The following is an 11,475-nucleotide window of genomic DNA, read 5'->3' on the forward strand; positions in this document are numbered from 1 at the left end:
TATCTTCACTGTAAAAAATGTCTGTAGAAATTGCAGTTTTACTGGTTATCACTGGCAACAAGCTGCCAGTAATTTACTGTAGATTTTACATTGATGTTATTTACTGGCAACAGTTTGTTCAAAGATAAAAGTCTTTATCTTCTACAGTAAGTTACTGTCAACCAGCTGCATAATTACAGCAATTTTTTAAAGTGTTCCTTCTGTTTTTACTTATTTTAGTTTATTATGGTAAAAGTTTCTCACACACACGCACACGCACACACACACACACACACACACACACACACTTCTGTGGCAGTCTACAGTAAAAAAATCCGTAGAAATTGCAGCTAGGTTGCCGGTATCTTACCGTTGATTTAAATTTATGTTGTTTACTGGCAACATTTTGTTCAAAGTTAAATGAACATTTAACATTTACAAGTCTTTGTCTTTACAGAGTAAAACTAAAAAGTAGTTGTAGCGGACCGGTATATGTCAAAATTTGATTGATTTATGACCCCCTTTGACAGGGGGTGGGTCTATCAATCAAAAGCTGTACAATCTGTCTAGGTTCGAGAATGGTATATCAAGGGCTTTAGACAGCGAGTATCCTGTGCGTGTTTTACGATGTGTCAATCAGCTCGTTGTTTTTCCTGTGTGTGTGTGTGTGTGTGTTTTATGTCAAGCCTATGCTGTCATGTTTATTGCTGTCAAAAATAAAGTTTATAGTTTTAGACTGCGTAGTTTCACAAGCGGTCCTGTGCTGTCAGCAGTCTCTCTCTCTCTCTCTCTCTCGCCCCCACACTGCGCGTCTCGCCCCAGCGCGTGTCACAGCGGGGTCGATGTTCAGCGGACCTGTGTGGTTCTTTAGACGAAAACCTGTTTATTATAAACTAAATAAAAATTTAACCGCATCACGAGGTCCGTGAGTCTTTTCATCACCCGCTCTCTATGTCCACGCGCATTAAAACTCGCTCACCGGTGCACGCGCCGGGTGTATGGTCATATCTGCACACTGCGCGTCTCGCCCCAGCGCGTCTCACAGCGGGGTCGATGTTCAGCGGACCTGTGTGGTTCTTTAGACGAAAACCTGTTTATTATAAACTAAATAAAAATTTAACCGCATCACGAGGTCCGTGAGTCTTTTCATCACCCGCTCTCTATGTCCACGCGCATTAAAACTCGCTCACCGGTGCACGCGCCGGGTGTATGGTCATATCTGCACACTGCGCGTCTCGCCCCAGCGCGTCTCACAGCGGGGTCGATGTTCAGCGGACCTGTGTGGTTCTTTAGACGAAAACCTATTTATTATAAACTAAATAAAAATTAACCGCATCACGAGGTCCGTGAGTCTTTTCATCACCCGCTCTCTATGTCCACGCGCATTAAAACTCGCTCGCCGAAGCACGCGCCGGGTGTATGGTCATATCTGCAGTTTTAAAATAAACTTAAAGCAACACTATGTCGTTTCCATGTAAAAATTATACAGCTCCCCCATGTGGTTGAAAAGCACAACAGTGCCTGGTATCAAACACTCTTCTGCAGGCAGGGGGAGGGGCGGGGCTGTGTTTCCTACCCTCCACCTGCCACTTTCAAAGTGTGCTTGTAGCAGCTAGGAGGCTGCTCAGGTTGCAGCAACAGTACAATTTGTCCAGTTAAAAGTTGTTCTATCACTGAAATAATTTTAGAGACATTATTTAAAGGTAAAAAAACTACATAGTGTTGCTTTAATAAATGTAATGCTGGCCACTCTGACAAAAAGTAAAGGTTTATTTTAGATTTAGGGATTTCTTTAATCAAGTCTCTGATTAAAACATGTGAATGCGCGCACCGACGGCGACCTTACGCTGATGCGCACTTATATCTGACCTTAATAAACTTTTAAATGTTTTAAGACGTTTTCATCCCATCTTCAGGGTTTTTATTATTGACTTCTTAAAACCACGTATGGATATTATTATACAACGAATCTTATCATGTATGCTCTGACAAAAGTATGATTTTAGATTTTAGGTGGAGCGGACACACATTTATGCCAAATACTGTTGAATATAAACGATTGTTTTGTCAAAAGTTTCTTTAAAGTCAATAAGGAATCAAACATTTTAGATGTATCTGGTTAAACTTAAATCTGATATTTTCTATCGATCTATTTCTTTAGTTTTCTGCAGTCAACGTTCACAAGCTGCTCTCATGACCGTGTGTGTGTGTGTGTGTCCGTGAGATAATTCACAGCAGGGGTGGATTGTAAAGTAGTTAGAGTCTTTTAAAACCATGGTGGTAATAATGTAATACTGTCCACTCTGACAAAAAGTAAAAGGTTTATTTTAGATTTTATAGCAAACAATGCAGGATCTAAAAGTTTGTAACATCACAAATTTATTTAATGAAATATTCAGTACATGTATAGCAATGAATTGTACCAAAACCACCAGAGGCCGACAATTCTTTAGACCAAAGTCTATTTATTTTAAACTAAATAAAAGTTTAATCGCTTCACGAGATCCGTGTATCTGTTCATGTACAGCATACTGTTCATGCATTAAAGATCGAGTCCCCGGTGGGTACAACAGAGAACACCCGTGGATGCGCGTTCATATCTACCGTTTTAAAATAAACTTAATAAATATAATTCTGTCCGCTCTGACAAAATAAGGTTTTATTTTAGATTTAGGGGTTTCTTTAAACAAGTCTCTGATTAAAACATGCGAATACGTACAACAACGTAGCCAGAGGACGTACGCTGATGCGCTCTTATATCTGTCGTTAAGAAACTTTTAAACGTTTTAAGACATTTAAGCCCCTCTTGTGGTTTGAATTCATTAATGTCACCTAACATCCAAGTGTGTACATGTGTATTTACGATAAATGTAACACGATACGCATTGTAAAAATAAAAGGTTTCCTGAACATAGTATTCCAGTGCGTGTTTTTTGTCTTGCGAGTGCTCGTCATATTTATTGATGTGAAAAAAGTTTGATGTCTAAGGCGTTCAGTTTCTGGACGGGTGGTTTTTACCAGCGGTCTCTCATTCTCACCACCCCGTTATCAACCATCCAGTAGCCCCCCCCCCACCCCCCCCCACCCCGTGTGTCTGAACAGCGGTGGTGTTCAGCGGCCCGTATTGTTCCTAAAACTCCGTGTTGGTAAAATAAGTGTAATACAGCCCATTGACAAAAAGTAAAAGGTTTATTTTAGATTTACGGTGGTCCACCAGCGCCTTTATGGCAAACACTTCAGGTTCTACAAGTTTGTAACACCAAGAATTTGTTTAATGAAATATACAGTACATGTATAAGCAAGGCCCCCGAGTCCATAATCTCCGGACGGGTCGCCAATACTCTTTTCTTTAGACTAAAGGGTATTTATTTTAACATAAATAAAAGTTTATATGCATCACGAACGCCGAGAAACTGTTCATGCACCGCAATCTATTGTTCACACGCATTAAAGGTCGATCACCGATGATGACCAGAGAACGAACCGGGTGTGTGTTCATATAAACTTAATAAATGTAATTCTGTCCGCTCTGGCAAAATAAAAGTTTATTTTAGATTTAGCCATTTCTTTAACCAAGTCTCTGATTAAAACAAGTGACGGACAGGCCCTAGGTCAGCCTGTGGGGTTAGATACAACTTAGGTTAACATCCATCAACGCACAACAAGCAAACATGAAATTATATTATACCTATGCATTGTTACTGATGTTCCTAGTTTTGTGTATTTTTCTTAAACAAACTTTTGCTTTTCAAACTTAGTCAGACTTCAGACATTTGTCTTTTCATACATTTGTTCATAGTTTTTTCCTCGCTAGGGTCAAATCCTGTTTGAGATTTTTTTTTGTAAACTCATCAGATGTACATAACTTGTGTATTTTTCTTAAACTTTTCCTTTTCAAACTTAGACAGTCTTCAGACTTTTGTCTCTTCATACATTTGTTCAAAGTTTTTCTTCGCTAGTGTCAACCCGTGTCTGAGATTTTGTAAACTCATCAGATGTACACACTTGCGTATTTTTCCTAAACAAACTTTTGCTTTTCAAACTTAGTCAGACTTCAGACTTTTGTCTTTTTCATACATTTGTTCAAAGTTTTTCTTCGCTAGTGTCAAATCATGTTTGAGATTTTGTAAACTCATCAGATGTACACACTTGCGTATATTTCTTAAACTTTTGCTTTTCAAACTTAGACAGTCTTCAGACTTTTGTCTCTTCATACATTTGTTCAAAGTTTTTCTTCGCTAGTGTCAAATCCTGTTTGAGATTTTTTTGTAAACTCATGTACATACTTGCGTATTTTTCTTAAACTTTTGCTTTTCAAACTTAGTCAGTCTTCAGACTTTTGCATACATTTGTTCATAGTTTTTCTTTGCTAGTGTCAAATCCTGTTTGAGATTTTTTGTAAACTCATGTACACACTTGCGTATTTTTCTTAAACAAACTTTTGCTTTTCAAACTTAGACAGTCTTCAGACTTTTGCATACATTTGTTCAAAGTTTTTCTTTGCTAGTGTCAAATCCTGTTTGAGATTTTTTGTAAAGTCATGTACATACTTGTGTATTTTTCTTAATCTTTTGCTTTTCAAACTTAGTCAGTCTTCAGACTTTTGTCTCTTCATACATTTGTTCAAAGTTTTTCTTCGCTAGTGTCAAATCCTGTTTGAGATTTTTTTGTAAACTCATGTACATACTTGCGTATTTTTCTTAAACTTTTGCTTTTCAAACTTAGTCAGTCTTCAGACTTTTGCATACATTTGTTCATAGTTTTTCTTTGCTAGTGTCAAATCCTGTTTGAGATTTTTTGTAAACTCATGTACACACTTGCGTATTTTTCTTAAACAAACTTTTGCTTTTCAAACTTAGACAGTCTTCAGACTTTTGCATACATTTGTTCAAAGTTTTTCTTTGCTACTGTCAAATCCTGTTTGAGATTTTTTGTAAAATCATGTACATACTTGTGTATTTTTCTTAATCTTTTGCTTTTCAAACTTAGTCAGTCTTCAGACTTTTGTCTCTTCATACATTTGTTCAAAGTTTTTCTTCGCTAGTGTCAACCCATGTCTGAGATTTTGTAAACTCATCAGATGTACACACTTGCATATTTTTCTTAAACAAACTTTTGCTTTTCAAACTTAGACAGTCTTCAGACTTTTGCATACATTTGTTCAAAGTTTTTCTTTGCTAGTGTCAAATCCTGTTTGAGATTTTTGTAAACTCATCAGATGTACACACTTGTGTATTTTTCTTAAACAAACTTTTTCTTTGCAAACTTAGTCAGTCTTCAGACTTTTGTCTCTTCATACATTTGTTCAAAGTTTTTCTTCGCTAGTGTCAAACCCTGTTTGAGATTTTTTGTAAACTCATGTACATACTTGCGTATATTTCTTAAACTTTTGCTTTTCAAACTTAGTCAGTCTTCAGACTTATGTCTCTTCATACATTTGTTCATAGTTTTTTCTTTGCTAGTGTCAAATCCTGTTTGAGATTTTTTGTAAACTCATGCACACACTTGTGTATTTTTCTTAAACTTTTGCTTTTCAAACTTAGTCAGTCTTCATACTTTTGCATACATTTGTTCAAAGTTTTTCTTCGCTAGTGTCAACCCGTGTTTGAGATTTTTTGTAAACTCATGTACATACTTGCGTATTTTTCTTAAACTTTTGCTTTTCAAACTTAGTCAGTCTTCAGACTTATGTCTCTTCATACATTTGTTCATAGTTTTTCTTTGCTAGTGTCAAATCCTGTTTGAGATTTTTTGTAAACTCATGCACACACTTGCGTATTTTTCTTAAACAAACTTTTGCTTTTCAAACTTAGTCAGTTTTCATACTTTTGCATACATTTGTTCAAAGTTTTTCTTTGCTAGTGTCAAATCCTGTTTGAGATTTTTTGTAAACTCATGTACATACTTGTGTATTTTTCTTAAACTTTTGCTTTTCAAACTTAGTCAGTCTTCAGACTTTTGTCTCTTCATACATTTGTTCAAAGTTTTTCTTCGCTAGTGTCAACCCATGTCTGAGATTTTGTAAACTCATCAGATGTACACACTTGCGTATTTTTCTTAAAAAAACTTTTGCTTTTCAAACTTAGTCAGTCTTCAGACTTATGTCTCTTCATACATTTGTTCATAGTTTTTTCTTTGCTAGTGTCAACCCGTGTTTGAGATTTTTTGTAAACTCATGCACACACTTGCGTATTTTTCTTAAACAAACTTTTGCTTTTCAAACTTAGTCAGTTTTCATACTTTTGCATACATTTGTTCAAAGTTTTTCTTTGCTAATGTCAAATCCTGTTTGAGATTTTTTGTAAACTCATGTACATACTTGTGTATTTTTCTTAAACTTTTGCTTTTCAAACTTAGTCAGTCTTCAGACTTTTGTCTCTTCATACATTTGTTCATCGTTTTTCTTCGCTAGTGTCAACTCGTGTCTGAGATTTTGTAATCTCATTTTTCTTAAACAAACTTTTACTTTTCAAACTTAGACAGTCCTAATACTTTTGCCTTTTGCATACATTTGTTCATAGTTTTTCTTCGCTAGTGTCAAATTGTGTTTGAGATTTTTTTTTGTAAACTCATCAGATGCACATCCTAGTGTATTTTTCTTAAACTTTTGCTTTTCAAACTTGGGCAGTCTTCAGACTTGTTCTTAGTTCTATCTGCTCAGACAATATTTTGCATTCATCAATCGTCTTGTTTTCTTTGTAAGCGACATCATATATCTGTGATTGTTTTTGTGAATACAGATTATTTCATTTCTATAGTTTATGCAACATTTTGGCAAACTCTTTAAATTAGTGCTAGATGATTAAAACAACAACGCAAAGTATGTTTTAGATTTACTTACTAAATCTTTCACGACGAAACAGCGATGATAGCATTATGTCTGAATCTGTAAACTTGTAACACCACCAATAGCTCGATGTACATAACGAAGACTGCAAAATAATAAAGAGTGATTAAATTAAGATGCAAACATCTACAAACTGGATGGGTGATAAGGGGGTGGTGAGAATGAGAGACCGCTGGTAAAAACCACCCGTCCAGAAACTGAACGCCTTAGACATCAAACTTTTTTCACATCAATAAATATGACGAGCACTCGCAAGACAAAAAACACGCACTGGAATACTATGTTCAGGAAACCTTTTATTTTTACAATGCGTATCGTGTTACATTTATCGTAAATACACATGTACACACTTGGATGTTAGGTGACATTAATGAATTCAAACCACAAGAGGGGCTTAAATGTCTTAAAACGTTTAAAAGTTTCTTAACGACAGATATAAGAGCGCATCAGCGTACGTCCTCTGGCTACGTTGTTGTACGTATTCGCATGTTTTAATCAGAGACTTGTTTAAAGAAACCCCTAAATCTAAAATAAAACCTTATTTTGTCAGAGCGGACAGAATTATATTTATTAAGTTTATTTTAAAACGGTAGATATGAACGCGCATCCACGGGTGTTCTCTGTTGTACCCACCGGGGACTCGATCTTTAATGCATGAACAGTATGCTGTACATGAACAGATACACGGATCTCGTGAAGCGATTAAACTTTTATTTAGTTTAAAATAAATAGACTTTGGTCTAAAGAATTGTCGGCCTCTGGTGGTTTTGGTACAATTCATTGCTATACATGTACTGAATATTTCATTAAATAAATTTGTGATGTTACAAACTTTTAGATCCTGCATTGTTTGCTATAAAATCTAAAATAAACCTTTTACTTTTTGTCAGAGTGACAGTATTACATTATTACCACCATGGTTTTAAAAGACTCTAACTACTTTACAATCCACCCCTGCTGTGAATTATCTCACGGACACACACACACACGGTCATGAGAGCAGCTTGTGAACACTGACTGATCAGAAAACTAAAGAAATAGATCGATAGAAAATATCAGATTTAAGTTTAACCAGATACATCTAAAATGTTTGATTCCTTATTGACTTTAAAGAAACTTTTGACAAAACAATAGTTTATATTCAACAGTATTTGGCATAAATGTGTGTCCGCTCCACCTAAAATCTAAAATCATACTTTTGTCAGAGCATACATGATAAGATTCGTTGTATAATAATATACATACGTGGTTTTAAGAAGTCAATAATAAAAAACCCTGAAGATGGGATGAAAACGTCTTAAAACATTTAAAAGTTTATTAAGGTCAGATATAAGTGCGCGTCAGCGTAAGGTCGCCGTCGGTGCGCGCATTCACATGGTTTAATCAGAGACTTGAAATAAACCTAAAATAAACCTTTACTTTTTGTCAGAGTGGCCAGCATTACATTTATTAAGTTTATTTTAAAACTGCAGATATGACCATACACCCGGCGCGTGCACCGGTGAGCGAGTTTTAATGCGCGTGGACATAGAGAGCGGGTGATGAAAAGACTCATGGACCTCGTGATGCGGTTAAATTTTTATTTAGTTTATAATAAACAGGTTTTCGTCTAAAGAACCACACAGGTCCGCTGAACATCGACCCCGCTGTTAGACGCGCTGGGGCGAGACGCGCAGTGTGCAGATATGACCATACACCCGGCGCGTGCACCGGTGAGCGAGTTTTAATGCGCGTGGACATAGAGAGCGGGTGATGAAAAGACTCACGGACCTCGTGATGCGGTTAAATTTTTATTTAGTTTATAATAAACAGGTTTTCGTCTAAAGAACCACACAGGTCCGCTGAACATCGACCCCGCTGTGAGACGCGCTGGGGCGAGACGCGCAGTGTGGGGGCGAGAGAGAGAGAGAGAGACTGCTGACAGCACAGGACCGCTTGTGAAACTACGCAGTCTAAAACTATACACTTTATTTTTGACAGCAATAAACATGACAGCATAGGCTTGACATAAAACACACACACACACACACACACACACAGGAAAAACAACGAGCTGATTGACACATCGTAAAACACGCACAGGATACTCGCTGTCTAAAGCCCTTGATATACCATTCTCGAACCTAGACAGATTGTACAGCTTTTGATTGATAGACCCGCCCCCTGTCAAAGGGGGTCATAAATCAATCAAATTTTGACATATACCGGTCCGCTACAACTACTCTAAAAAAACAGCATCAAACAAAACATTCTGGGAAACAAAATCTGAAGCAAAAAACAGAAAAAGGTTGGCGATGATTTCTGGTTCCCAGAATTGCATGAGACTGTTATTGTATAGCTTTATTCTGTAAAGATGAAGACTTGTTAAAGACTTGTTTTTTTTTTATCTTAAAATAACGCTTCCAAAACAGTTTCAGTCATTCATCCACTCTAAACAGGGTGAACAGCACTTTCACATTCGCTTTGCAGCCCTCTATCGGCCAAAACCGCACTAAAGAAGTTTCCAACCGTCGGGTAGCGGTCTTGTAGTCCGAGTGAATACTACAAAAACTTACTTTACAGCAGACCTACAATCCAATCAGAGCCAGCTATGCCTCAGTATTTATGACAGTGGGTAATGGACAATTACGCTTCTAACCTGTAGGGGGAGCAAAGAGCAAAAACTCTTTGGTGTTGCTTTAATATTTAAAATTATTTAACTTTGAACAAACTCTTGCCAGTAAATAATATAAATTTAAATCTACGGTAAATTACCGGCAACCCAGCTGCAATAACATTGTAATTTCTACGGAATTTTTTACAGTCTAGTTTTGCAAGTCCTTTATCACATAACCGACAATCCCTGCCCATACAGTGTAAGGAAATTCTTAGGAAATTTACAAATACATGCCTTAATGCATTTTTTATTACTTGGTTCTTTTGAGTAAAAGATGTTTATTACACCCAATAACAAGTGCTAAAACTGATAATACAGCAGTACTCTCATCTTTTATGAATTATTTTCTATCTTTTATGACACTTTTATCTGAAGGGACTTCAAGTGAATATACAATCTTTGCGTATGTGTCGTTTTGTGGTGTGTACTTTGATTTTTACTCTTTTAAACATATTGTTAATAATTCTCAGTTAAATCAGGCCTAAATTGCAGCATACTTTCTACAAATTTGGTCGGAAGACTGAGACTCCTTTGCTGTTTTTTCTAGCTCAAAGTCTTAAACTCTAGAAAATTAAACCCCTAGTTTTTGTATATGTTTTTTTTTACTTTATTGTACCTTAGATTTTCAATAAACATTCTGTTTGATTTATAAGCTTGTTTTTCTCATGAGGATCTGAAAATGTCTCCACAAGGTCACAAATTTACTGGTATTCCTATTATATCTTTGTGGGGACAAATGATCCCCACAACGTCATAATTACCAGATACACACTCACACGCGTGTGCGCGCACACACACACAAACTTCTTTGTATTTTTTATTTGTTGCACATTTTAAAAACACTGCATTTTATTGGTGCAACAGGGATATTTTCCACGATGCAACATTAAGATACAGTAAATACCGTATTACTGTTTTATGGTAAAATACAGTTCATATTACAGTAAAAAATTTTGGTTTAGGGTTAGATTTACATCAAATGACATCCCCAACTCTAACCCTAACGCAAAAATCTGAAAAAATAGTATAAACCAATATATAAAGAAGTGACATTCCAATGTAAGCACCAAATCTAACCCTAAACCGATGCGACAAAAATAGGAAAAAGCAGTTGAGTAACCAATAAGTGATAATCACACAAAAACAGGAATTCGTTATACGATCACGAAAAACGCAGAAATTCGTGATAATATCACGGAAAAAAGAATAAAAAAATTACGTGACTATATCACGAAACCTCGTTTTGCACGTCATTCATCATATAACATACAATATAACATACATCAGTCTAATTCTTAGGAAATTCTTAAGAGAAATGGATTTTTGCCTCATGGCTCATAAGTATACTTTATTACACCCCAATAACAAGTGCTAAAACTGATAATACACCAGCACGGTCAGTTTTTATGAATCTGGCAGACACTTTTATCTGATGGGATTTCAAGTGAATACAATTTATGAGTGTGTGCCATTTTGTGGTGTGTACTTTGATTTTTACTCTTTTAACCTTATTGTTTATTAGTTAAATCAGGACTAAACTACAGTTTAAGCATAATAAAATGATCACGATTTGGTTAAGACTCCTTTGCTGTATTTTCTTGATCAAAGTTTTTGTAATGAATACTTTTTTAAATTGATGTAATTTTAAGGCTCTTGCTTCCATGCTGAAAAAAACCACAGAACCATTACAGAAAATTCTAATGATTTCCATTAAAATACAAATAGGAACCATTAGCTTTTACCACTAAAACTACTACACTGTAGTGTGTTTTGGGCCATATTCCTTTAGAACCAATACATATTCCAATTAGAACCAATACATAGAACCAATAGAACAAATACCATTAGAGACCAACAAAAACCAATACACTGTATGTGTTTTGGGCCATATTCCATTATAACCAATGAAATCCCCAATAAAACCAATAAAACCATTAGAATTTTCTGTAATGGTTTTATTGTTTTTTTTCAGCAGGGTTGAAGGCGCGCGCGC

The 11,475-nt window shown here is 35.9% G+C and overlaps 1 protein-coding gene across 1 annotated transcript in view; it reads right to left on the minus strand.

The window, feature by feature from the left end:
* plekhb1 (pleckstrin homology domain containing B1) overlaps positions 1 to 11,475 on the minus strand; it is a 55,811-nt gene that overhangs the window by 4,445 nt on the left and 39,891 nt on the right. The window lies entirely within an intron of this gene.

Source organism: Misgurnus anguillicaudatus, chromosome 12 (genome assembly GCF_027580225.2).
Source record: "Misgurnus anguillicaudatus chromosome 12, ASM2758022v2, whole genome shotgun sequence".
NCBI lineage: Eukaryota > Metazoa > Chordata > Actinopteri > Cypriniformes > Cobitidae > Misgurnus > Misgurnus anguillicaudatus.